Consider the following 26,652-nt stretch of genomic DNA (forward strand, 5'->3'; position numbering starts at 1 on the left):
ACCTGTTTAAACCCACTGACGTTGCAGTTCTTAGGGGCAACTATCAAGCCTGCTGCCCCAGCTAAGACATGCCTGTCTGTGAACATCTTCTACTGTGAGGCCTTAAGATAGCCTTATGTTGCGGATGGAGTTACCACTTAATTCTCTGAAGTGAAACTTCTCCACAGGGACAACTGCCCAAAACGTTTGCAATTCGCAGGGCTCTAGCGTTATTGTCTGCCTTCGGTAACCTAAATGGTAACATTTTGCCTGCTCCCTGCATTCTGTCTCTAGAGTGCCCTCGCTGGCTTTCAACAGCCTACGACAGCTTAAGACTGTACGAATCAATGCCAACGGCCTTGCCGCAGTGGTAATCCCGGTTCCCGCTAGGTCACCGAAGTTAAGCGCTGTCGGACTGGGCTAGCACTTGGATTGGAGACCATCCGGTCTGCCGAGCGCTGTGGGCAAGCGGGGTGCACTCAGCCGTTGTGAGGCAAACTGAGGAGCTACATGATTGAGAAGTAGCGGCTCCGGTCTCGGAAACTGACACACGGTCGGGACAGCGGTGTGCTGACCACATGCCCCTCCATATCCTCATCCGGTGACGCCTGTGGGCTGAGGATGACACGGCAATCGGTCGGAACTGCTGGATTCACCAGGGCCTGCGGACGGAGATTACGTACGAGTCAATACATCACCAATCCATTTATGCCCTACTGCTACATCATGTAGCATCAACTATCACCCTTATATCTCGGTCTGTAAATTTTTCTTTCCGCCATACCTTCAACTGCAGCTTCCAGCAGCGACTCATGTCGTAATAAGTGCCCAACTTTTATCTCTCTTCATTTCATAGTGTTCTTTATAATAACTGTTTTTCACTTGACTCACTGCAATACTTCTTCATTTCTAACTCGATCAATCCATGTGATCTTTAACAGTCTACCGTAACATCTACATCTACATCATACTCCACAAGCCACCTAGTGGTGTGTGGCGGAGGGTACTTTCGGTACCACTACCTGATTCCCCCCAACCTTGTTCCACTCGCGAATAGTGCTTGGGAAGAATGATTGTCGGTAAGACTCTGTATTGGCTCTAATTTCTCGAATTTTCTCCTCGTGGTCAATAAGCGAGTTGTATGTGGGGGGAGGGGGGGGGGAGTAATACGTTGTCTGACTCCTCCTGATAAGAGCTGTCCCGAAATTTCAATAGTAAATCTCTCCGTGATGCACAACGTCTGCCAGTGGAGTTTGTTTAACATCTCCGTAACGATCTCTCGCCAGCTAAACGATCCCGTGACGAAACGCGCCGCTCTTCGTTGAATCTTCTCTATCCCTTCTATCAGTCCTACCTGATAGGGATCCCAGATATATGAACAACACTCAAGAATCGGGCGCCTTATAAGCCACTTCTTTCGTGGATGAGTTACATTTCCTTGAGATTCTTTCGACGACTCTGAGTCTTGTGTCTGTTTTTCCCACTATCTGTTTTATATGGTTATTCCACTTAAGGTCGCTCTGGATAGTTACGCCTAGATATTGTACGGCAGACGCTGTCTCCAGCTGTTTGTCATCAATAGTGTAGCTGTACAGTAGTGGATTTATTTTTCTATGTATGCGCAATATGTTACATATGTTTACGTTCAGGGTCAACTGCCAGAGCCTGTACCATTCATCAATTCTCTGCAGGACGTTCTGCAAATTCTTACTATCTTCTGGCGTTGCTACTTTGGTATAAACAACTGCATCATCTGCGAACAGCCTTAAAGAGCATCCGACGCTTACTAATAGATCATTTATATGTATTGTGAACAGCAACGGTCCTACCACACTTCCCTGTGGTACTCTGGATATTACCATTACATCTGTTGATTTAGTTCCGTTAAGAGCGACGTGTTGAGTTCTATGTGCAAGAAAGTCTTGAATCAAATCGCAGGTCTGCTCCGATACTACGTAAGCTCGTATATTTTTCCATTAAACGGAAATGCGGGACGGTGTCAAATGCCTTACTGAAATCAAGGAACACTGCAAGAACCTGAGCGCCGTTGTCCACTACGCTGTGGATCTCATGGAGGAACAGAGTGAGCTGAGTTTCGCAGGATCTCTGTTTACGAAATCCATGTTGGTTTTTATAGAGGAGCTGTTCATTTTCCAAAAACGTCATAACCCATGAGCATAAAACATGTTCTACAACAGATTGACGTCAATGATATAGGTCTATAATTGTGTAGACCTGTCTTAGGGCCTTTCTTAAAAGCTGGAATGACCTGCGCTTTCCTCCAGTCGTTAGGTACCGTTAGTTGCTCAAGCGATCTACGATAAATTACTGCTAGAAAGGGAGCAAATTCTTTCGCATAATCTTTACAGAATCTTATAGGTATCTTATTTGGTCCTGAAACTTTTTCTCTACTAAGCGATTGTAGCTGCTTTTTAATTCCGCGATCGATTATCTCAATATCTCCCATTTCTACATTCGCACGACGATTGAAAGGAGGGTCAGTGTTACGATCTCCCACGGTGAAACAACTTCGTAAGACCGAATTCAGCATTTCGACCTTCTCTCTGTTACCTTCCATTTTGGTGCCGGTGTGGCCGCTGAGAGAATAAATAGATGATTTTGACTCACTTAGTGATTTTACATACGACCAAAATATCTTAGGGTCCACTCAGGTCTGTTGACAACGTCTTACTTTCAAAGTCATTGAACGCTTCTCTCATTGCTCTCCTTACGCTCATTTTCGCTTCGTTCAGCTTTTGTTTGTCAGCTAGGATTCTACCGCTCTTGAATCTGAGATGAAGTGTCCTTTGTTTACGTAGCGCTTTTTTAACACGGCTATTAAATCATGGTGGACCTTTCCCATCCCTTAAAACCTTACTCGGAAAATACTTGTCTAGGGAATATTGAAGATGCATTTGAATTTTTTCCATTTGTTCTCCACATCTTCGTCCTCATCACCGAATATTTGATGCTGACTGCTGAGATATTGAGAAATTTGTATCCTGTCACCCTTGCTGAGTAAATATATCTTCCTACCATTCTTAACATTCCTTGTAGGACCCATCGTCATAGATGCTGTCACAGCCTTATGATCACTGATACCTTCCTCTACGTTAATTGATTCGATAAGCTCAGGTCTTTTTTTTTTTGCCAGCAGGTCTAAGACGTTACCCTCACGAGTTGGTTCTTTAACTATCTGCTCAAGGTAATTTTCGGACAAGATATCCTGAACAATGCCACATGATTCCCTGCCTCTGGCACCAGTTTTGATGGCATAACACTCCCAATCTATACCTGGCAAGTTGAAGTCACCACCTATTACAACGGCATGGTCAGTAAAATTACTAATGATATTCTGCAAGCTCTGTCCGAAGCGCTCTACAACTAAAGATCCTGACCCAAGTGGCCTATAAAAGCATCTGATCACCATTTTTGACCGTTCTTTGATACTATATTTCACCCAGATTAATTCACATTCGGAATACGTGATAACCTCGCTAGACTTTATCTAATTTTTTACTGCAATGAACACGCCGCCACCATTGGCGACTAACCTATTCTGAAGATAAACATTCCAGTCTGAACTTAGGATTTCATTGACGTCTGGCTTCATTTAGCTTTCTGTTCCCAATACTATCTGTTCATTACAACCTTCAGTAAGCGATACTAATTCTGGGACCTTTCCTTGGATGCTCCTGCAGTTCACTAAAATCATATTAATCTTTTCTATCTCTGATCTGCGAGGACCAAGATTCTATGAGGTCGCTGTGGCTGATTTATCGGGCAGATCGTGTTTACTCCCAAGGGAGGGGTCCTCTAACGTAAAAAAGCGCCACGTGCACGCCACACGTACTCCGCTAACATAGTAGCCGCTTCCTGCGTGTAGTGCATGCCTGACCTATTAAGGGGAACCCTACAATTCTGCACCCGATAGCGGAGGTCGAGAAATTCGCATCCGATACCGTCGCAGAGCCGTCTGAGCCTCTGGTTTTGACCTTCCACTCTGCTCCAAACCAGAGGACCGTGATCAACCCTGGGTGCGATACTACGAGGGTCACTCCAAAAGAAATGCACACTATTTTTGTAAAAACACAGTTTTCATTCTGCATGTGTGAAAGTTTTACAGTGTGCAGATACATCCTTCCCGCTTGTTTTCAAACTTAGTTCAATCGGTTCCCGTGAGTGGCGTTGTCACAGCATGTCTTCAAAATGGCTGCTACACTTGACGTTCGTCAGAAGCAACGTGCTGTCATAGAATTCCTGTGCTGTGAAAACGAGACAGTGGGAAACATCCACAAGAGGTTGAAAAAGGTGTATGGAGATGCTGCTGTCGATCGCAGTACAGTTAGTCGGTGGGTAAGCAGGTTACGTGATGAAAGCGGGCACGGCAATATTGAGGATTGTCCTCGTAGCGGCAGGCCTCGTGCTGCACACACTCCAGACAATGTGCAGAGAGTTAACGAATTGGTGACTGCTGACAGACGCATCACGGTGAACGAATTGTCACGCTACGTTGGGATAGAAGGAAGTGTTTGCAGAATACTGAAAGTGTTGGCGTTAAAAAAGGTTTGTGCCAGGTGGTTTCCCAGGATGTTGACAGTGGCTCACAAAGAAACAAGAAAAACGGTATGCAGCGAACTTTTGGAACAGTACGAGAATGATGGAGATGAATTTCTTGGAAGAATTGTGACAAATGACGAAACATGGCTCCATCATTTTTCACCAGAGACGAAGAGACAATCAATGGAGTGTCAACATGCAAATTCGCCCAAGAAAAAAAAAAAAATTCAAAACCACACCTTCCGCTGGAAAAGTTATGGCTACAGTGTTTTTCGATTCCGAAGGACTCTTGCTTGTGGACATCACGCCAAGTGGAACCACCATAAATTCTGATGCATATGTGACGACATTGAAGAAACTTCAAGGTCGACTGAGTTGTGTTTCACCACATCGGCAAAAGCAGGATGTTTTGCTGTTGGACGACAATGCACGGCCACATGTCAGTCAAAAAACCATGGAAGCGATCACAAAACTCGGATGGACAACACTGAAACACCCGCCTTACAGTCCTGACCTGGCTCCATGTGACTATCATCTCTATGGGAAACTGAAAGACTCTCTTCGTGGAACAAGGTTTGAAGATGATGACTCGCTTGTGCACGCTGCCAAACAGTGACTCCAACAGGTTGGTCCAGAATTTTACCGTGCGGGTATACAGGCGCTGGTTCCAAGATGGCGTAAGGCAGTTGAGAGGGATGGAAATTATGTGGAGAAATGAAAATATTGTTCCTAAAGGATGTATCTACACACTGTAAAACTTTCAAACATGTAGCCTGCACCCTGCGTGCCTTCACCAAGTCAGCCAGCCTCCGAAAGGAGCCGAGGATGGCCTCAGAGCCCAAGCGGCAGGCGTCATTCGTGTCGACATGTGCCACTACATGCACACTGTGTCATGGTTCCGACAAATGTCTGCAAGCAAACAGGGCGCATGACAAGCCAACAAAAGTCCAGCCGTGGTCTCAGTGTCTGGAAATTACGTCCACTCCTTTGCTCTCGTGTTCCACAACTAACGTATGTAAACGCTTTCCCGGTATCACAATTTTTATTCGGTGATTCTGCATACACTGCCTGACAAATAAAGTGAAACAAGTGAAACCCTCAGAAAGGGGGAGGAAACGAATTGAGCCTTTCCGGGTATGCCATTCTCGGCGACTATGGTGATCAAGGGTAGTGCCAAATCCCTCATTCACCACAGTCAATGCCTCCCAGTCACGGCACCGTTCCAGACGCGGCAGTTTGTGTGATGTTAATGTCAGCTTATGCATGGTGTTAATGTCAGCTTATGCATGAGACGATAATTCCCTAGCACAGCGGCTGCAATTTTCCGATCAAAGGTGCGGAATGACTAAGAATGATGCAGGGAATCCACTACTTGTTCTCGAATAGCAGGTGCAGATTTGAAGATGTTACGGAGCACTTGGTGCACAATACGGGGACTTTCTCTTGTGGCGATCAGATATGTTCGTCTGGTTGGTTGATTCGGGGGAGGGGAACAAACAGCGAGGTCATCGGTCCTATCGGATTAGGGAAGGATGGGGAAGGAAGTCGGGCGTGCCCTTTCAAAGACCCAATCCCGGCATTTGCCTGAATCGATTTAGAAAAATCAAGGAAAATCTGTATCAGGCCGGCCGGCCGTGGGTTTGAACCGTTGTCCTTCCGAAAGCGAATAAAGTGTGGTAACCGCTGCGCCACCTCACTCGGTTGTCTGTCCGGAGGAATGAAAACGAGTGTACCTGGCCTCAGGTTCCCTCGTAGTCCAATATCGGGCCTCCGTCACTTCCGAATGCCCCACAAACCTGGATAGTGCACGATTCGGCCAGCCAGCCTCGTTGAGATCCACAATGAGGCCGCTCCTCCAAACTAGGTCAGGTGCTGATAACGCAGTTTTACACGAGTACGAAACATCTCGGTGTTCACAAGTGATCACTGAACGTCTGACGCTATGCACGCCCTGTAATATGACTCTGTTCGTGCCCCTAATGTACCCCACCAAGCGTGCTAACAACATTAAACACTAAAATATTAATGCACTCTGGTGTCACTAATCATTTACATATCCGCCGACGGCGTGTACTCTTACGAAGTTATCGACATCAGATCACATCTTCTGGGTATTGCAAGTTTTTGGCAGACTGTGTAAGAGCATTCCCACATGAGGCAGAAATAATACGTAATCTGCAACTTTGGAAAGAGCTACAGTTTTTTAGTTTCAATGTTGAACTGTTTTTCGTCTATTACTGAATACATATTAGTTATTTGAACACGTTAACAAATATTTAAGGAAACAGTTTTTGTATTTTGCATAAAATAAGGCTAACTTACAAAGAATTTTGCTGCTTACATTGCTAACGAAGTTAGGTAAATCCAGATTACAAGTATTCGCCTTTAATACGGGAGGCATAGTTAATTCATTTTATAAGCTGTTAATAAAGTTTTTATTTTTTTCAAAATTTCTGATTTTCTGTCTTAGCAGTGGGCAACGTGCTAAAAAGATTTGCTGTTGTAACTGCAACCAGGACGGTCGCGGGGTAGCAATGACGGAAAGCGCGGCGGGACCCGCGGAGAGGCCCGCGAACGACAACACAACGGGAGAGGACGGACACGACCAACGAAGGACAGAGCGAATACAACAAGATCGAACAACGGAGTCACAAGGAAACAAACGCGTCCACTCGTACACAGAACAAGGGAGTAAGCTGTCTAGCGCGAAACGAGGTGTAAACCGACGTACGCGAGATTAGACTGGCTGGCTGAGTTTTTTCTTTATTGAATTTCGATTCCCCCCGATGGGGGCGGGCTGGCAGCAGCATAGTATGCCGCTCTTCAGCCTACAGACTTTGTTTTAAAAAGATGAAGAGAATAAATAATAAACACAGGCGATAAAATCGGAGACTTAAATAGTAACATGGCGAAAAAATCGTGGAACTTAAAACATAGAACAAATAGATGATGATGCTAATAAAATACACTCCTGGAAATTGAAATAAGAACACCGTGAATTCATTGTCCCAGGAAGGGGAAACTTTATTGACACATTCCTGGGGTCAGATACATCACATGATCACACTGACAGAACCACAGGCACAAAGACACAGGCAACAGAGCATGCACATTGTCGGCACTAGTATAGTGTATATCCACCTTTCGCAGCAATGCAGGCTGCTATTCTCCCATGGAGACGATCGTAGAGATGCTGGATGTAGTCCTGTGGAACGGCTTGCCATGCCATTTCCACCTGGCGCCTCAGTTGGACCAGCGTTCGTGCTGGACGTGCAGACCGCGTGAGACGACGCTTCATCCAGTCCCAAACATGCTCAATGGGGGACAGATCCGGAGATCTTGCTGGCCAGGGTAGTTGACTTACACCTTCTAGAGCACGTTGGGTGGCACGGGATACATGCGGACGTGCATTGTCCTGTTGGAACAGCAAGTTCCCTTGCCGGTCTAGGAATGGTAGAACGATGGGTTCGATGACGGTTTGGATGTACCGTGCACTATTCAGTGTCCCCTCGACGATCACCAGTGGTGTACGGCCAGTGTAGGAGATCGCTCCCCACACCATGATGCCGGGTGTTGGCCCTGTGTGCCTCGGTCGTATGCAGTCCTGATTGTGGCGCTCACCTGCACGGCGCCAAACACGCATACGACCATCATTGGCACCAAGGCAGAAGCGACTCTCATCGCTGAAGACGACACGTCTCCATTCGTCCCTCCATTCACGCCTGTCGCGACACCACTGGAGGCGGGCTGCACGATGTTGGGGCGTGAGCGGAAGACGGCCTAACGGTGTGCGGGACCGTAGCCCAGCTTCATGGAGACGGTTGCGAATGGTCCTCGCCGATACCCCAGGAGCAACAGTGTCCCTAATTTGCTGGGAAGTGGCGGTGCGGTCCCCTACGGCACTGCGTAGGATCTTGGCGTGCATCCGTGCGTCGCTGCGGTCCGGTCCCAGGTCGACGGGCACGTGCACCTTCCGCCGACCACTGGCGACAACATCGATGTACTGTGGAGACCTCACGCCCCACGTGTTGAGCAATTCGGCGGTACGTCCACCCGGCCTCCCGCATGCCCACTATACGCCCTCGCTCAAAGTCCGTCAACTGCACATACGGTTCACGTCCACGCTGTCGCGGCATGCTACCAGTGTTAAAGACTGCGATGGAGCTCCGTATGCCACGGCAAACTGGCTGACACTGACGGCGGCGGTGCACAAATGCTGCGCAGCTAGCGCCATTCGACGGCCAACACCGCGGTTCCTGGTGTGTCCGCTGTGCCGTGTGTGTGATCATTGCTTGTACAGCCCTCTCGCAGTGTCCGGAGCAAGTATGGTGGGTCTGACACACCGGGGTCAATGTGTTCTTTTTTCCATTTCCAGGAGTGTACATATGAAGCAGACAGGTAAAACAATAGACAGACAATTAAAATCACACGGCGATAGTTTGGTTTCTGTTCGCAAAAGACATAAAATTCACACCCTTCGACAGCATGGTTTCTGTTCGAAACTCTAGAAAGACGAACAACACTGAACATTCACTGGAATACTGCACTAAAAAGTTGGCAAATGTGACATACCACAGCCAAGAGCAGGTGGGGGGAAACTGGACAGATGATGGGAAACGGGACAGATGACGGGAAAATAAAAAAAGGGGGGAAGGAGAGGAAAAGCGAAGGGGGGAGGGGGAAAGGAGCCAATGGACGATGAAGACCCATAAGAGGGGCTGGCTGAGCTTTTTTTTTTTTCCTTTATTGTTATTTGAACACCTGAACAATCAGGTAGGCTGGCAGCGGCATGCTACGCCGCTCTTCAGCCATAGTGTTGACAATAACAGTACAATAATGGAGAATGAAAATGAACATAGTGACGGGCAAAAAATAGTGGTCACAGATACACAAAAAACACGGAGCCCATAACGACACTGAAAACACGTTGACACGGCGCACAGAACACTGATGAATCCGACGGAACAAGTGAACGTAGAAGCGGGACGGCGGACACTAAAAACACAAAACGACGTCACAAACACGAGACACTGATGGCGATGATCTCCGGCGCGCGACAGTCCACATAGCGTGTGCGAGTCCGGGGACCTGCCAAGAGGGGAAGAAGGGTGAGGGGGGGGGTGGAGAGGTTGGAGAGGGGAGAACAAAGATGCCAGTGGCTGAGGAGATGGGAGGAGGAGTAGAGGGACAGGGGAGGGGAGGCCCGGGGGAGGAGTGGGGAGAAGGGGAGGAGGGACGGAGGGTGCCCAAAGGAACAGACACAGGAAGAGGGAGGGAGGATCAAAGTTGGTAGGAGGGGTAGATGGAGGGGAGGAGGACATCATCAGGGAGGGAGAGCTGGCGGAAGCCAGCTTGGGAGAGGGTAAGGAGGGTGGAGAGATGGAGACCGGGTGGGACGTGGGAATACAGGTGCAGCAGCGGGCGGGGGTGGGAGAGGACGGGTGAGACAAGCAGATGAGGAGGATCGAGTTTGCGGGAGGTGTACAGGATCCGTATCCTTTCAAGGAAAAGGAGGAGGTGGGGGAACGGAATGAGATCGTACAGGATCCGCGTGGGGGAGGGGAGACGGATGCGATAGGCGAGGCGGAGAGCATGGCGTTCAAGAATTTGTAGGGATTTATAAAAGGTAGGGGGGCGGAGATCCAGGCCGGATGGGCGTAACAAAGGATAGGGCGGATGAGGGATTTATAGGTGTGGAGGATGGTGGAGGGGTCCAGACCCCACGTACGGCCGGAAAGGAGCTTGAGAAGACGGAGTCGGGAGCGTGCCTAGGCTTGGATTGTCCGGAGATGGGGAGTCCAGGAGAGGTGACGGTCGAGGGTGACGCCAAGGTACTTAAGGGTGGGAGTGAGGGCGATAGGACGGCCATAGATGGTGAGATAGAAATCAAGGAGGCGGAAGGAAGGGGTGGTTTTGCCTACAATGATCGCCTGGGCTTTGGAGGGATTGACCTTGAGCAACCACTGGTTGCACCAAGCGGTGAACCGGTCAAGATGGGATTGGAGAAGGTGTTGGGAGCGCTGCAGGGTGGGGGCAAGGGCAAGGAAGGCGGTTTCATCGGCAAACTGGAGGAGATGGACGGGGGATGGCGGCGGCATGTCCGCCGTGTACAAAAGGTACGGAAGGGGGGAGAGGACGGAGCCTTGGGGCACACCGGCGGAGGGGAAAAAGGTGTAGGAATCCGTGTTATGGATGGTGACGTAGGAAGGACGGTGGGAGAGAAAGGAACCGATCAGACGGACGTAGTTAACGGGAAGGGCGAAGGTTTGGAGCTTGAAGAGGAGACCGGAATGCCATACACGGTCATACGCACGTTCGAGGTCCAGGGAGAGGAAGACTGCGGAGCGATGGGAATTAAGCTGTTTGGAAAGGAGATGAGTGAGGTGAAGGAGAAGGTAGTCGGAAGAGAAGGACGGCCGAAAGCCACACTGGGTAACGGGAATGAGGCGGTGCTGGCGGAGATGCTGGTGGATGCGTCGGGTGAGGATAGATTCCAGGACCTTGCTGAAGACCGAGGTAAGGCTGATGGGACGGTAGGAGGAGACAGCGGACGGCGGTTTGCCAGGTTTAAGGAACATCAGGATACGGGAGGTTTTCCACAGGTCAGAGTAGTAACCGGTGGACAGGACTACATTCTTGTAGAGCCTGGCCAGAGTGGAGAGGAAAGCGACAGGAGCTTCACGAAGGTGACACGATCGTGACCAGGAGCGGTGTTGCGTTTCGTGCGGAGTGTAGCAATGAGATCCTGTGTAGTGATAGGGGCATTGAGTTCCGTGTGTGCAATGTTGTCCAAGTACTGGAAACCAGGAGCAAGGGGAGGGACAGAGGTGTCAGTGCGATCGCGAACATCCGGGAAGAGGGAGTATTCGAACTGGGGATCATCGGGGATGGAAAACACATCAGAGAGGTAGGAGGCAAAGTGATTGGCCTTACTAAGGGTGTCAGGGAAGGGGTGATCATCATGGAGAAGAGGATAGTAGGGGGAGGGTTTAGTTCCGGTAAGGTGACGGAAGGCTGACCAGAACTTGGACGAGTTGATAGGTAGGGTGGCATTTAAACGGGTGCATGTCTGTCGCCAGTCCCGGTGTTTCTTAGCCGCGAGCAAATTACGAATGTCGCTGGAGTTGCCGGTGGCGTCATAGTGTGTCCGGGTCACGCGTGCGGAGGAAGGCACGGTAGAGACGGCGGGATTCACGGAGGAGGGGGAGGCCTGTGGGGGTAAGGTAGGACGGTGGGGGTGGATGGCGACAGTAGGGACGTGGGCCTCCATGGCCTCAGACAAGGTCTGCTGGAGAAAGGAGGCGGCATGGGTTACATCGTCAGGGTGGCGGTAGGTGAGGGGGTGGCTATCGACCTGGGTGGAGAGGGTATCCCGGTAGGCATTCCAGTTGGCATGGGAATAGTCATGGACATACTTAGGAGGAGGGTCATGACGAGGGTCCGGGCGGGGGCGACGACCGTCTGAAATGGTGAGGAGGACAGGGAGATGGTCGCTACCAATAGGCTCCAGGACATCCACCGTTATGCGGCCAAGGAGGTTGGGGGAGGAAAGGATAACATCGGGAGTGGAGTTGGATTCGGGACGGGTGTGCTGGGGGATGGGGAGGAGGTCGCCTTGAAGGGAGGAGAGGAACCAATGCCACAGCCGTAACTGGGCGGCGGAACGACTATGGATGTTGAGGTCGGCGGTGATCACGTAGGAGGAGAAGGTACGGTCAATGTGGGAGAGGAAGTCGAAGGGAATAGGGGCGTTAGGGCGGACATAAATGGTGGCGCAGGTAACGGTAAGGCCGGGGAAGAAGAGACTAAGGATCAGGTGTTCGGTGGGGTTGGGAAGGAGAGGTTGGAGCCGAACGGGGATCTGGCGGTGGTGACCAATGGCAACTCCGCCACGCGCAATCAGGAGGGGATTATCGGAGTGGTGGAGGAGATAGGGCGAAGTGTGGACAGTGTGGTGGGGTTGGAGGAAGGTTTCATTGAGGAGGAAGGCATCCACGCGGTGGGTGGCAAGGGTGTGTAGGAAGAGGTTCTTGTTGGTGGGAAGGGAGCAGATATTGTGGAAAAGGATATGGTGCTGTTGCGCCATGTCAGGAATTTAGACAAGGGTGTCAAGACGGGAGAAGGTGGAATGGGCCTGGTTGTTGGAGTAGGTGGCGTACATTTTGAGTTGGAAAATGGAATGGGCGGCGAGGGAGAACTGTTGGAGAGTGCGGGGGCGCTGAAAAGGATGAACATTCTGAAGGACGATGGTAAGGAATCTGATGATGTCCTCAGTGGTAGGGGGTGGGCGAAGGGAATTTCCAGGAGGGGTGGGGGCGTCCAGAGGACGGACAGGGATGGTGAGTTCAGGAGTGGTCGGAGGGGGCCGGGCTTTACACTTTTGGGAGTAGATGGGATGGGGGAGATTGCAGGTATTGCAGGAGGGAGGGGATTGAAGGTTAGGGCACTGCCGGAGGAAGTGCGCTTGCCTACAATGCAGGCAGGTGGGGGCCTCGTGGCACTTGGCTGTTGGGTGTGCATTATAGCGCAGACACCTCTGGCAGCGCAGGGATTGAGGAGGGGTACGGGAGAGGTCGATCTTGTAGCGCTGGTTGAAGAGGAGGGCACCCTCCTTCAGGAGACGGTCAATGGAGGGGGCGTCCTTGGAGAAAACCTGCATAAGGCGGGTGGGGCCGGCCGAGTTGAAAATGCGGCGGACTGCCCGCACCTCCAGCGTGGGATGCGCCTTGAGCTCCGCCAACACCTCCTCCGAAGTGATCACGGCGGTGAGGGTCGGCGGGTGACGCAGGGGGTGGGGTTGGCGGGTAGGAGACGGAGAAGGAGCAGGGGTGAGGGAGGCGTTGGGGCCAAAACGGGTGATGGGGAGGCGGGAGAGGATGTCAGTATGGAGGGTTGGGCTGGGGGAGGAGATGAGAACGGAATCCCGTCTGGGAGTGAGGAGAGAGTTGGGGCATCAGGGAAGTGTTGGCGGAGGAGGAGGGAGAGATTCCGGGCCTCGAGAAGGGAAGGATCAGGACGGGAGTGGAGGTATTTGTAGAAAGAGGGGGGGAGGAGGAGGAGGTGGAGGAGGAGGCGGAGGGAGCAGGGCCAGGCAGGGAGACATCCATGGCATCCTGGGGGGGGGGGGGGAAGGAGGATGGAGCGGGGCCTTTTTGGGAGCGGAGCAGGTGGTGGTGCCACAAGGGCGTTTAACGGCGGCAGAAGGGTGGGTGGTGATATGAGGGACCGGAGCTATAGGGAGGTGGTGGGAAATGGCAGGTCCCGGCGTGGACGCAGCAGTCGGCGCTGGAGATGGAGATGGTGACGGTGAAGGCGACGGCGACGGTGGTGGCGATGATGGCGAAGGCGATAGGGAGAGTTGGGCACGGGCCCGATGGGCCACCACCCTAGATGGAGCTGCAGTGACAGGCTGGGGGAGTGGGGGGAAAGGATCATAGGGAGAGGAGCGGGAGGAAGAAGCAGGAGAGGGGGCGACAAAGAGCGAGGGCGAAGGGAGAGTGAGAAGAGGCGGGATGGAAAGAGGGGTGTGGGACTGGGCACACCATGTTATGGTGGTGGTAGCGGCGGAGGGGGGAAGTATAAACTATAGCTGTGGTGGTAGTGGTGGTGGGGGCTGACATGACACGGAGAAACAAAAACGCACAGGACGAAAAAGAAAGGACAAAAACTGGGGACAGACGAAGACGGAGACGGAGGAAGACGAAAACGGACGAAGATCAGAGTCCCACGCTGCCGGCGCTGGCGCTGACGGCGACGACGGGTGGCAGGAATGCCGCAGCTGCTGCTGCCGCTGCCGCGGACGGGGCCGCTGCCGCTGCTGCTGCTGCTGGGCTGGGCTGGGTTGGATGGACCGCTGCTGCTGCTGCTGCTGCAGGAGGGCTGGCTGGCTGGCTGGCTGGCTCGCTGGACCGCTGCTGCTGCTGCTGCTGCTGGCCGGGACCGCTGCTGCCGACCGGGACCGGGACCGCTGCTGCTGCTGCTGCTGCTGCTGCTGGCTGGCTGGCTGGCTGGCACCTGAAAAACCTAGCACTTCGATTAGTGCTGGAATGGCACAATCGAAGGGCGGTAACCTTGAGGAGTACCGCCGGAGATGCTGGCTGAGCTTTTTTTTTTTTTCCTTTATTGTTTCTGGCTGAGCGTGAGGCAGGCGCTTAGGTACACTATCGGGGGCGCCGCTATTGTCCACTGGGACTACGTGTTCCACGGTGGCGCCCCCACAGTAAAAGCGGGCCAGGAGGCGCGCGCCGCCACATCTTACGACGCGATGGTGCAGAGACCTCTATGGACTTCGACGTCCATGACGTCTGGTTCAAATGGCTCTGAGCACTATGGGACTCAACTGCTGAGGTCATTAGTCCCCTAGAACTTAGAACTAGTTAAACCTAACTAACCTAAGGACATCACAAACATCCATGCCCGAGGCAGGATTCGAACCTGCGACCGTAGCGGTCTTGCGGTTCCAGACTGCAGCGCCTTTAACCGCACGGCCACTTCGGCCGGCCATGACGTCTGGCGCGGATTCAAATTCCGCGGCGCGCGGTACCAGATTTGCACCAAAATAAACGCTTCATGTTGTACTCTGGACAAACATGCATGGTTGATAATGGAATTGTTTTCACGCATTGTAATTTGGGCGTGTATCTCACAAGATAGATTAAGGAAAGGCAAACCTACGTTTCTAGCATTTGTAGACTTAGAGAAAGCTTTTGACAATGTTGACTGGAATACTCTCTTTCAAATTCTGAAGGTGGCAGGGGTAAAATACAGGGAGCGAAAAGCTATTTATAATTTGTACAGAAACCAGATGGCAGTTATAAGAGTCGGGGGACATGAAAGGGAAGCAGTGGTTGGGAAGGGAGTGAGACAAGGTTGTAGCCTCTCCCCGATGTTATTCAATCTCTATATTGAGCAAGCAGTGAAGGAATCAAATCCATGGAGAATAAATAAAAACTTTGAGGTTCGCCGATGACATTGTAATTATGTCAGAGACAGCAAAGGAATTGGAAGAGCAGTTGAACGGAATGGACGGTGTCTTGAAAGGAGAATATAAGATGAACATAAACAAAAGCAAAACGAGGATAATGGAATGTAGTCGAATTAAGTCGAGCGACGCTGAGGGAATTAGATTAGGAAATGAGACACTTAAAGTAGTAAAGGAGTTTTGCTATTTGGGGAGCAAAATAATTGATGATGGTCGAAGTAGAGAGGATATAAAATGTAGACTGACAATGGCAAGGAAAGCGTTTCTGAAGAAGAGAAATTTGTTAACATCGAGTATAGATTTAAGTGTCAGGAAGTCGTTTCTGAAAGTATTTGTATGGAGTGTAGCCATGTATGGAAGTGAAACATGGACGATAAATAGTTTGGACACGAAGAGAATAGAAGCTTTCGAAATGTGGTGCTACAGAAGAATTCTGAAGATTAGATGGGTAGATCACATAACTAATGAGGAAGTATTGAATAGGATTGGGGAGAAGAGAAGTTTGTGGCACAACTTGACTAGAACAAGGGATCGGTTGGTAGGATATGTTCTGAGGCATCAAGGGATCACCAGTTTAGTATTGGAGGGCAGCGTGGAGGGTAAAAATCGTAGAGGGAGACTAAGAGATGAATAAACTAAGCAGATTCAGAAGGATGTAGGTTGCAGTAGGTACTGGGAGATGAAGAAGCTTGCACAGGATAGAGTAGTTTGGATAGCTGCATCAAACCAGTCTCTGGACTGAAGACCACAACAACAACAACATCTCACAATTCATTGTAAACTGACTATCTTTGTACTTAACTTGGCCTTTACAAGACATTGGTCGAGAATGTCAAGGTGTTTATAAGACCATGATTGATTCTTGTATTCGTGCATGCCGATATTGAATTTCATTGCTCAAAAGAATAAGTGGATGACTTTGGGCGTCTGTCATACTCCATTGAGCTTGTCCCACACATATTCGATGGGGTTTGGGTCGAGACTCACTGTTGGACATTCCATTGCTCCAACGTCCAGGCTTCGCAAGTCATTGCTGGAGTCGCCCGCCATATGAACCCTATCATTATTGTGAATGAGAAGGAATTCAGGGCCACCGCCGGGTGCATCAGCCACCACAAGGTCCAACGGGACCTGTTCGATGTACTGAGAGGCGGTGAGGCGACCACGGGTAACGATGAGATCCGTACGGCTGCTATACTGATGCCTGCCAAAACACGATCACAGAACCTTGACCGACTCTGTCGATTTCCTGAACAACATTTGGAAGGTACCCCTCGCAACTGCGTCTCCACACACGAACACGGCCATCACCTTGCGTCAGAGGAGACCTGCATTCGCCTGTGAATAACACGTTACCCCAGTGACGAAGTTGCGAATTGCACGGGAACGGTAGACCTGAAGGCGAGCAGCGAGATGTTGTGTCAAGTAGGATACTAGAACAGAACGTCTGGGTCGCAAGATCGTTCTTCGTAATGCGTTCCTTGCAGTCTGGCTGACAACAGTGGCCGGCCGGAGAGGCCGAGCGGTTCTAGGCGCTACAGTCTGGAATCGCGCGGCCGCTACGGTCGCTGTTTCGAATCCTGCCTCGGGCATGGATGTGTGTGATGTCCTTAGGTTAGTTAGGTTTAAGTAGTTCTAAGTTCTAGGGGACTGATGACCTCAGCAGTTAAGTCCCATAGTGCTCAGAGCTATTTTTTTTTTACAACAGCGGCTCCAGTGGTCCCTCTGAGATCATCTTGTGGCGCTCTGGCGGTAGCCGTACGACGCCGCAAGGAAGAAATGGCCAGATATCGGTCTTCGCGTCTTGTGGTAATGCGTCAGCGGCCTTACCCGACTCACCATATGTGCTGACCTGTGTCACTATATCGTGTTCACAACCTGTGGGTGACAGATGGAGAGACACTGGTGTCAGCAGCAACACGACAAAAACTTAGTCCTTTGTTGATCAAACTATTGCAGCTAGCGTTGCAGTAAAATGTTGCACTGCACGTGATCCGTTGAATGCAACTTCCACAAATGCCAACTGCCGTCTGTGTACCTCACTAGCGAACGATGGGGCACCGGTACTCATTTCCTTCTAAGATGTCGTCTGATACTTAATGCATAGCTCAGCTGACAGATGGCGAATTCATTGAAGACGATCTCAAACTACACAGCTAGCACCTATATCAAAGTACATGTAACTCACCGGACGTTGATAAACGTGTTCCCCTAACTCTTTTTGAGCTGTATATTATATCATCTTCGTTGAACTCTCTCGAAGGGCTATTGAAGAAAAAGAAATAAATGTGTGTTAAAAATGTAGATACTGAACCAATAATTGGGAACTCTTAAAATAAATTGTAGGAATCGTGTGTTCTTACTCGAAGAAACGGTTTTTGATATTGACGTTCTTCGAGGTAAGTTTCTGATACGTTTGCAGAGACTGCTTCGGAAGGCAGTACAGCGATACCGCGTAACGAAGCGTACTCTTCCCTCATCCACAGCCCACAACCATGCGGCCTGTCAGTTCCGCCACGGGCCGCAAGAGCGCTCTGCTGCGCCGCCCACTGGCGCAAGCGTGTCGTTGCTACTTTGTCAGAGCGCGGCAGTACACGCGCTGCGCCCGAACACAGGGGGCGGGTTCCGTGTGTGCGCTTGCTGTGGGTTGTGTTCTGTGATCAGCAGTCTCGTATCTTCACCACCAGCATCGTTCCCACCTGAACTGTCAAGGTAAGAAAGAATGCACCTCTGCAGCACAGGTAGGGTCGACTTTCTCATCTGTCACTACTCCTTTCGCTTATTTCTGGTGTGTCGACTCGTCACCCAGCTGCGATTGGTGTCAAGTATTCGGTGAATGATTGCTCTTGAGATTCTGCCATTCCGTAAGACAGCCAGCAGATTAGCGACCTTTTCTGCGATAAAATGATCGTATGGCATTATGGCCGGATAGAAGGCACGATTTCCAAATAGTACAATCGATGTTAGTAGCAGACAGTTTTATTTTATACAATTTTTGTCACCTAAGTCCTCAATTTTTTTTAGTGCATGTTGGTTCAGTCATCCTCCAGAATATTGCTTCTATCGAAACCTTTTGTATCAAACATGTACTTGTGCCATCTTCACACGTGCATACCACTCTGTAATTGCCCCAAACAAAGGACAGATTTTGTTCATTTATTCAGCACACAATACATTATAAAGATGTCATAACACAACTATGCGTTTTTTCGAACTTCTGATATTTTATTTTGAGTAAAATAATTTTGGATTTTGGGTCGCTTGTTTGTAAACTACTAAAGCAATTAATTGCCGACGTTGCAACCGACTTGCTGCGGTCGTCTTCAGAGCGGTTCAGTCAACCGCTCTAAAGAGAACCACAGCAAATCAGCTGAAACGTCGGCAATTAGTTGCTTTAGTAGTTTGAACCGCGCAGAAGAGGACCGCAGCAAGTCAGTTGAAATGTCGGCAGTTAGTTGCTTTAGTAGTTTACAATGACGCGGCCCAATACCCAAAATTACTTTATTCAAAATCCCACCGGCCGTGGAAGCCAACGAACTTATATTGATAGCTTACGCTATTTTTAGCAGAAATAGTTGGGTATACAACGTTCTAGCAGAGCGAGAAAGTTTACTTTTCTGCCAACTCTTTATCAGAGAGCCATTATGACGATCGTTGTTTTCATTGTTGCAAAATGGTCCATCCGTAGCGTATTACTCAAGAAGGGAATATATGTGGAGACTGTGGCACAACAGACGGAAGTCTGTCCCATTTTCAGCATTAATGATTAATCAAAACCACCTCATCTGTATTATTACACGCTTATTGTGTTACGACCAGTTTCGTACGTTGAAAATCTTCAGGTTGCCGAGTTGTGCTGAAGTCATAAGATAAATAGTGTGGCAACCTGAAGATGTTCAACGAATGACACAATAAAATGTTTTACTAATCATTAACTTTTTCAGCTGTGACGCTCGATATAATCAGGATCATTGCTTGTAAATGATGAGTAGTAATGTTGACTTACTTCGCCAAAGACAGTAGCCGAGCAGAAGTAAAGCTGAAAACTAAAGCTAAACATTGTGGCTACCTCAGTATCCAGGGAGCGTTGCGACATAGCATCTCATCCTTGACCTTCCTCGATAGCCTTCCTTCCGTAGCTTCCAATTCCTGCGAATACACGACAGTTCCTACTGAAAGACTGTGGTGGGTGCCTGTGACGCTACTTCCCTAAACAGTTACTGCTACGTCCCTAATGGTATCCCTATTTATGGAACGTTAGGTCATTATAGCCATGTGTATATGACTCCCCGACAGGTGCTTGTAAAGTAATTAATTTGTGATTTTCACTCACTGAGGTATTCCATACAAACGTATGTCGAATGTCCGTGTAAATTTGTCTTGTTCATTCTGACCGTTGTTGAATACTGCGACTGTGGTGTAAATAGATGTTACGGGCGGATGCAGCAAACAATCGGCGCCTTAGTCTCTCGAAATACAAGGTGGGGCAAAAAAAAAAGTGGTCCCGAGAACAGAGTTTCAGGGTACTTGCAAACACAGTAGAGGAAAGGAAATACTGTACTAATCTGACTATAGTAGATGTTGAAAGTGACCACCATTCATTTCTTGCCGCTTTTGGCTCCCAGTTATCAAGTTGCTGAAAGTGGAACAAAACCGGACTGCTGGAATTGCTGTAGTTTCATCCGAAATGTTCTGCTGCATTTCTTGAAGACTATGACGGTTGTTGCGATACACCTTAGACTTGAAGGCTCCCCACACGAAGTAATCGCACACTTATAGATCAGGTGACCTGGGTGGCCAGCTAAGCCGCGACCAGACTGATCTCTGCTAATAACTCTTTTCAGGCGTGGAGATTGTGCAAACGTGCTCCAAGGTTCGGCCGGCTGTAAGGGTAGTTAATCCATCCTATTGGGTGTCAGGGGGTGTGGTTATTGCATACATTCACGTCGACTCGTCCGGGCCACTTTTATTTTCCCAACCCTGTATTCATTCTATCATGATCAAGCTACAGCAGGTTCATCAGATGACGCCACTTGCAGGATCAACTCTCATCCGAACCCGAAGGTTGTGAGAAGCTTTTGGACGACGCTTATCATAACCGGAGTGATAAGACAGTATGAAGCAAAGTAATTAACAGATCGTTTTACGGAAACTTGTGGACTCTTCGATGCCAACGCAACTTTGGCTACGATATACACATAACTCGTGAAGTATTTGCGTTACGTCACCATTCGATGATAGGCCAGAGGTCACTTGAAAATTGTCTGCAACCTCAGTGAACTCTGCAAACCTCTGAGAAGTGCACGGCGAAGATTTCTGCCCGCTTCATTCGCGTGTGCGTAGTAGTCTATGCGAGAGGGGGCTCTAGTATATTCCTAGATTTCTCACTTATTACTGGGTCTTGAAACCTTGTTTCTCATGAGAGAACATACATTTTAAGGCAATAAATCAACTCGAGTAGCTGTTTTATGCGCGGACGGTCCTCTAATAATTTTGTACTCATGACGGGGGATTCTGATTCTTTTGATAGTGGCGCATCTGTCACGCCACTAAACTTGAATTCTGGAGAGACAATGCTGAAATTCATATCCGAATTTAAGTTTCTCACTTCCTTTAAAGGACCGAGTTTGATTCCCTACTTCATACTGGTCCAGTATTAACTCCACTTCATCTCTAACCATCCTTTATTTTTATCGGAGTACACACTGGGTTGAAAATGCGTTAAGTTTGTGTCCGACGGCCACTAGAAGCAGGAGGCGCACGTTTCTCGGACAGCACTTGCTAGCAGAGCACGTAAAGTATATCGTGTTTCATCTCGTCATTTGCTCTTCTCCAAATTCGACAGGAACTCTCAGACGATGCAGTAAGACTAGCACCTCCACGATAATGAACACAGAGATAGTATGATTCAACGACAGCCTCGGCATAGTGGTACTACCATTCCGTACTGATGCCGAGTTGGTAATGAAAGTAGACACCTGGAACTCCATATACACCAAGACCTAGCAGCTACAGACAAAATTGAATCCAGCTTACCTTTATGGAAAGTCGGCGAAGAACTGCAAGACATCGATTCAAGACAGCTTGGTGAACAATTGGGTGTAAGTGGACATAACAATCGATATTTGGTGGACGAGCCCAGCAAGGAGGTCGATGGATTCACAGTACTAAATGTGAGTGCGGGGAAATCCAATCAATGGTCCATTTACTTGTGTGTCAAGTGCGTGGCTAAGAGGGTGATCTGACGAACGTACGCAGATTGTCCGATTCAGCCATAGACTGGCTCAAGAATATCTGTAATGTTGTGTAGTGTTATAAGAACATATGTAAAGAATATTGTAAATCAGTTTAGAGCTATCAGAATATTTTCGTTAATACATTACGTTATGAATACCTTTGTAGGTGCCGAACGAATACATAAATAAATCTGTCCTAGAAATTGAATTCCGTTGTTCGTTTCTAGGTCGTGTCACCTGACTCACACGGGACGCTATGTGTGGCTGCGCCGGCAGCTGTCATTATTTACACCGCGTGGATAAGTGGCTCGCTCCCTTCCTGCTAGATCACTACTAACAGCAGCTGGTGGCGTGGAACAAGGAAGAACCGGCTAGAACTGAGCAAGTGCGGTAGATACTATCCGGATTAGCAAAAACATCTTCTAAGCTCATCAACGGGCCTCTTAACATTTTTAATAGTTTAACACAGCAATCGATGACACGTGCACTTCATTGACATACTAATTGTAAGTTGCGATTGCGAGCTAATCCGGCTCTCTCTCTTCTTGTGACTGGGCATTTTCTGCTAGTTATACTACACCTTTCTTCTTTACCTCGCTGTTCCGCAGCAATAAAAACACTATACTTCACATAAATCTTCTTCCGCGCTTCGCGTTATTTCCGAATGCCTCGGTCTTTAGTGGCCTGTTCGGAGCATCAAATGGTTCGACTCAATGATCAAGCTTTCGTTTCTACTCCGTCTCTCATCAGTCACAGACATGTTTCTCGTGGGTGTGGAACATGTCAGAAAGTATAACATAAAAACGTAAAACATTTGAATAAAATACTTACGGCCCTGATCAATTGTCAGGAGATTGTCGAAACAGGTGATTACAATGCGGTAAGAACAGCTAATATTTACAGAATTAACATGCTGTCAGAATGAAACATTGTTATGCACTATTAATAAATTTATCGTACACAAAATACCTAATCTTGACTGTTGTGACCAGGTGCTGTCGAAACTGAAATCTAACAGACATTTTTACTTAAGCTGGCTCTCTTAAGCCAGCACATGTCATTGGCACGGTCTAATGTTGCCAAGTTGGCAGGTTGTTTCATGAACAGTTTCGACAGTAACTTGCTGTTATCCTCCGATTCTCAGATCTATTATTTGCAGCTAGAATAACGTTAGTGTAGTAATCTGCACGATCCTACAACAATTATTATTCAGATAATGAGGTTCCTTGCGTATAACTGGTACTACACTAACGTCATTCCATCCGTACGTTGTAGATCTGAGAATCTGAAGATGACACCTAGTTACTGTCCAATCGGTAATGAAAAACTATTTCACATCAACCGATCTTGGCTCCTAATTTCATAAATCACATGTTTGTTCTACAGATCTGCGCAGTGTCATCTTGTTGCATGTAGCGTCCCCATCTCTTAAGACTGCTGTCCATTCATTCTCTGCCTTAGGCCTGAAATCTTTCTTGTTTATCCCGTTACAGACTCGTTTTATGTATTTACTGTACGCAGGATATTTTATAATTTTCGCTAAAGTTTCTGAAATCGGTACAGATAGCCTGAAGTAGCACCAAGTATCACTAGTATATAAAACGCTAATTTCATTGAATTTTCTCAGTTATTCTATGAACGCAGAACTATCTATGTGGATTTACGCCTTGTATGGAGTCCTTTCACAGAAGTCATTGCCGCTATCTTAGTATTGCTTTCCTTAACACCTACGCGTTTCACCATTTTTATAGCATGTTTGGTTTACATCAGCTGCACTCCTGATCATGTCTGCCCCGATAAACCAAGTACATAAATACTTCAAGAAAATTATCAGATATACAGTTAACATTCTTGACTAGGATAGTTGGTTGCCACAAATGAGAAAGCTGTCAGACGCGTGTGCTTCTTTTTCTCTGGCGTTTCGAATGGGGTAAACTGGTTAGGCTTTCGTTCAGTTGTGGCACATAACATCATGATCTATGGCAAAACTAGAAAAGAAGAGAGTCGAAGCGTTTGAGGTGCGGTACCATAGAAGGATGTAGGAAATTAGATGGACTGATAATACATGAGGAGGTTCTCCGCACAGTCGGCGAGGAGAGGAATGTGTGGGAGATATCGAGGGAGCTGGGAGGGAGAAAAGTACAGGGGAAGACAGAGACTGGAACACGCCCAGGACACTGGGTGTAAGTCCTACTGTGAGATGAGGAGGTTTGCCAGGAGAGGAATTCGTGGCGTGCCGCATCAATCCACTCAGATGAGAGATGAGCAAAAAGAAGGATGTCACACTAGTTTAGAAGATGGAAGGCAGCGTGATGTGAGAAACAGCGATATAATGATGTCTGATGCAGAAGGATTAAGATACTGTTAAAATGTTACTTGAGCAACATTTCAAAATCTAAATACTGATAGCATAAAAATCGAGAATAACTTTGCGGATGCGGGTGCTCTGATGCAATATCACATTCATATTTTACCTGATCTTCTTTAAACCACCAAATAACAACTTTGTGTTAATTATTTATATTTTTTGTGTCTGAGAGAACAGGTACAACTTTGCTCCTGCAGCCACTATGAATTAAGACACAAAGGCACTAAAGACATTAGCTGCCAGTGGGCGTTGGTTTACATCAATGGGACAGCTTGAAAACTTGGGACAGAGTGGCATTCAAACCCGGGTCTTCTACTTACTAGGCAGTTGAGCTGACCACTATGCCATCCGGACACAGTGGTCGGCACAACAGTACGGAAAGAACAGGCACCACATATACATAATTCTACATCTACATCTACATAGATACGTTGCAAGCCACGTAACTTGCGCGGCGGAGGACACCCTGTACCACTGCTTGTCATTTCCCCTCCTGTTCTACTCGCATGTAGAGCGAGGGAAAACGACTGTCTGCGCGTCTCCGTATGCCCGGAATTTCTCGTATCTTATCATCGTGGTGCTTATGCGCAATGTATGTTGGTGGCAGCAGAATCGGTCGGCACTCAACTTGAGCTACAGGTTCTCTAAATTTTCTCAAAAGTGTTTCCCGAAAAGAACGCCGCCTTCCTTCCAGGGATTACCATTTGACTCTCGAAGCATGTCCGTAACACGATTCGATCGAACCTACCGGTGTCAAATATAGCAGCCCTCCTCTGAATTGCTTCGATACCTTCCTTCAATACGACCTGGTACAGATCCCAAACACTCTAACAGTACTCAAGAATTTGAGACCTTAACTTTTCCCGGCGAGTTGAATGTTCAAATAACTTACGGGTTTGCTGCCGGGTGACGTCGTCGACCACCGCCGATATTTCGGCAGGAGCACACCCTGCCATTCTCAAGGCACAACTGCAATGAGGAAGCAATGTGCAAGGATATTTAATACCTCGGTTCACAGAGGAAGAACAAGGAAGATACCACACACAGAACACGTAACCGCAGAGTCAACACACAACCAAAGATAACCAGCATCAGAAATATCGATAGTGACTATTAATCAACAGATGAGGTAGCACAAATTCTGTCCCTCTTGATTTTTGATGAGAGGCAGTTCCGGATTCCAAGCAGCATTTAAACAAAATCCACCATCTCTGTTTATAACGTTGCTTGATAATTTGATTTCAACAGCTTCCTTAATAACACTATCCCAATAGCTGGACGCGAAAGCCAGAATCTCCGTATTGTTGTATTCCATAGGATGACCGGTGTCAAGGCAATGTTCTGCAATAGCGGATTTCCTCGGCTGTTGTAAGCGTGTGTGACGCTTATGTTCAATACACCATTCTTCCACAGTCCTGATTATCTGACCAATATATGACATGCCACAACTGCAAGGAATACGATAGACACCAGCCTTACGCAAACCAAGATCACTTTTACGGACGCCAACAGGGCCTTAATCTTAGAAGGTGGTCGAAAAGCAAGAATTTGATCGCACCAGCGTCCTATACGCGGTCTCCTTTACATGTGAACTACTCTTTCCTAAAATTCTCCCAATAAACCGAAGTAGACTATTTGCCTTCCCTGCCAGAGTTTTCAGATCTTCGCTTCACCTCGTATCGCTTTGAAACGTTGCGCCCAGATATTTAAACGAATTGACTGTGTCAAGTTGGACACTAGTAGTATTGTATCCGAACATAATTAAGGCGACGACGCCAAACGACGCATTCAGTGCAGATGCACACCAAGCTCAGACTCTTACGGGAATCGGCGAGGTACCGCGAGCAATGAGGCTAATCAGTGGGGGCATTACATCAGTAGTGTGTGGTATAAGTTGAGAATATGGGTGTGACGGAGGCGTGCTAGGGTAGACCGAGCGGTTGTGGGGACCACTGTGCCCAGAGAGCTGAGTTGTCAGCGCATTTGTCCAGTAAGCAGGAGGCCCGAATTCAAATCCTGGTGCGGCACAAATTTTCACCTTGCCCTGTTTCTATAAATCAACGTCTACATCTACATCTACATGGTTACTCTGCAATTCACACCATCGAACCATTTTCATACTATTTCTCTACCATTCCACTCTCGAATGGCACGTGGGAAAAAGGAAAACCTTAATCTTTCCGTTCGAGCTCTGATTTCTCTTGTTTTATTATCATGGTTCAAATGGCTCTGAGCACTATGGGACTCAACTGCTGAGGTCATTAGTCCCCTAGAACTTAGAACTAGTTAAACCTAACTAACCTAAGGACATCACAAACATCCATGCCCGAGGCAGGATTCGAACCTGCGACCGTAGCGGTCTTGCGGTTCCAGACTGTAGCGCCTTTAACCGCACGGCCACTTCGGCCGGCTTTATTATCATGATCATTTCTCCCTACGTAGGGGGGGGGGGGGGAGAAAGTTGGTGATTGAAATTTCTTAAATAGATCTCGCCGCAAAGAAGACCGCCTTTGTTTCAGTGACTGCCA

At 48.3% G+C, this 26,652-nt stretch overlaps 1 protein-coding gene across 3 annotated transcripts in view; it reads left to right on the forward strand.

The window, feature by feature from the left end:
• Nucleotides 1-26,652, forward strand: part of LOC126195693 (diacylglycerol lipase-beta-like) — a 903,756-nt gene that overhangs the window by 31,385 nt on the left and 845,719 nt on the right. Inside the window, exon 1 of one of the 3 annotated variants that reach the window (XM_049934324.1) lies at nucleotides 18,106-18,232. The exons of 1 other annotated variant lie outside the window; for it this stretch is intronic. The gene's annotated coding sequence lies outside the window, so the exon portion shown is untranslated. Of the gene's footprint in view, nucleotides 1-18,105; nucleotides 18,233-26,652 lie in introns of those variants that run through there. One more of the 3 variants, XM_049934338.1, reaches the window with a different exon arrangement.

This window comes from Schistocerca nitens, chromosome 1 (genome assembly GCF_023898315.1).
Source record: "Schistocerca nitens isolate TAMUIC-IGC-003100 chromosome 1, iqSchNite1.1, whole genome shotgun sequence".
Lineage (NCBI taxonomy): Eukaryota > Metazoa > Arthropoda > Insecta > Orthoptera > Acrididae > Schistocerca > Schistocerca nitens.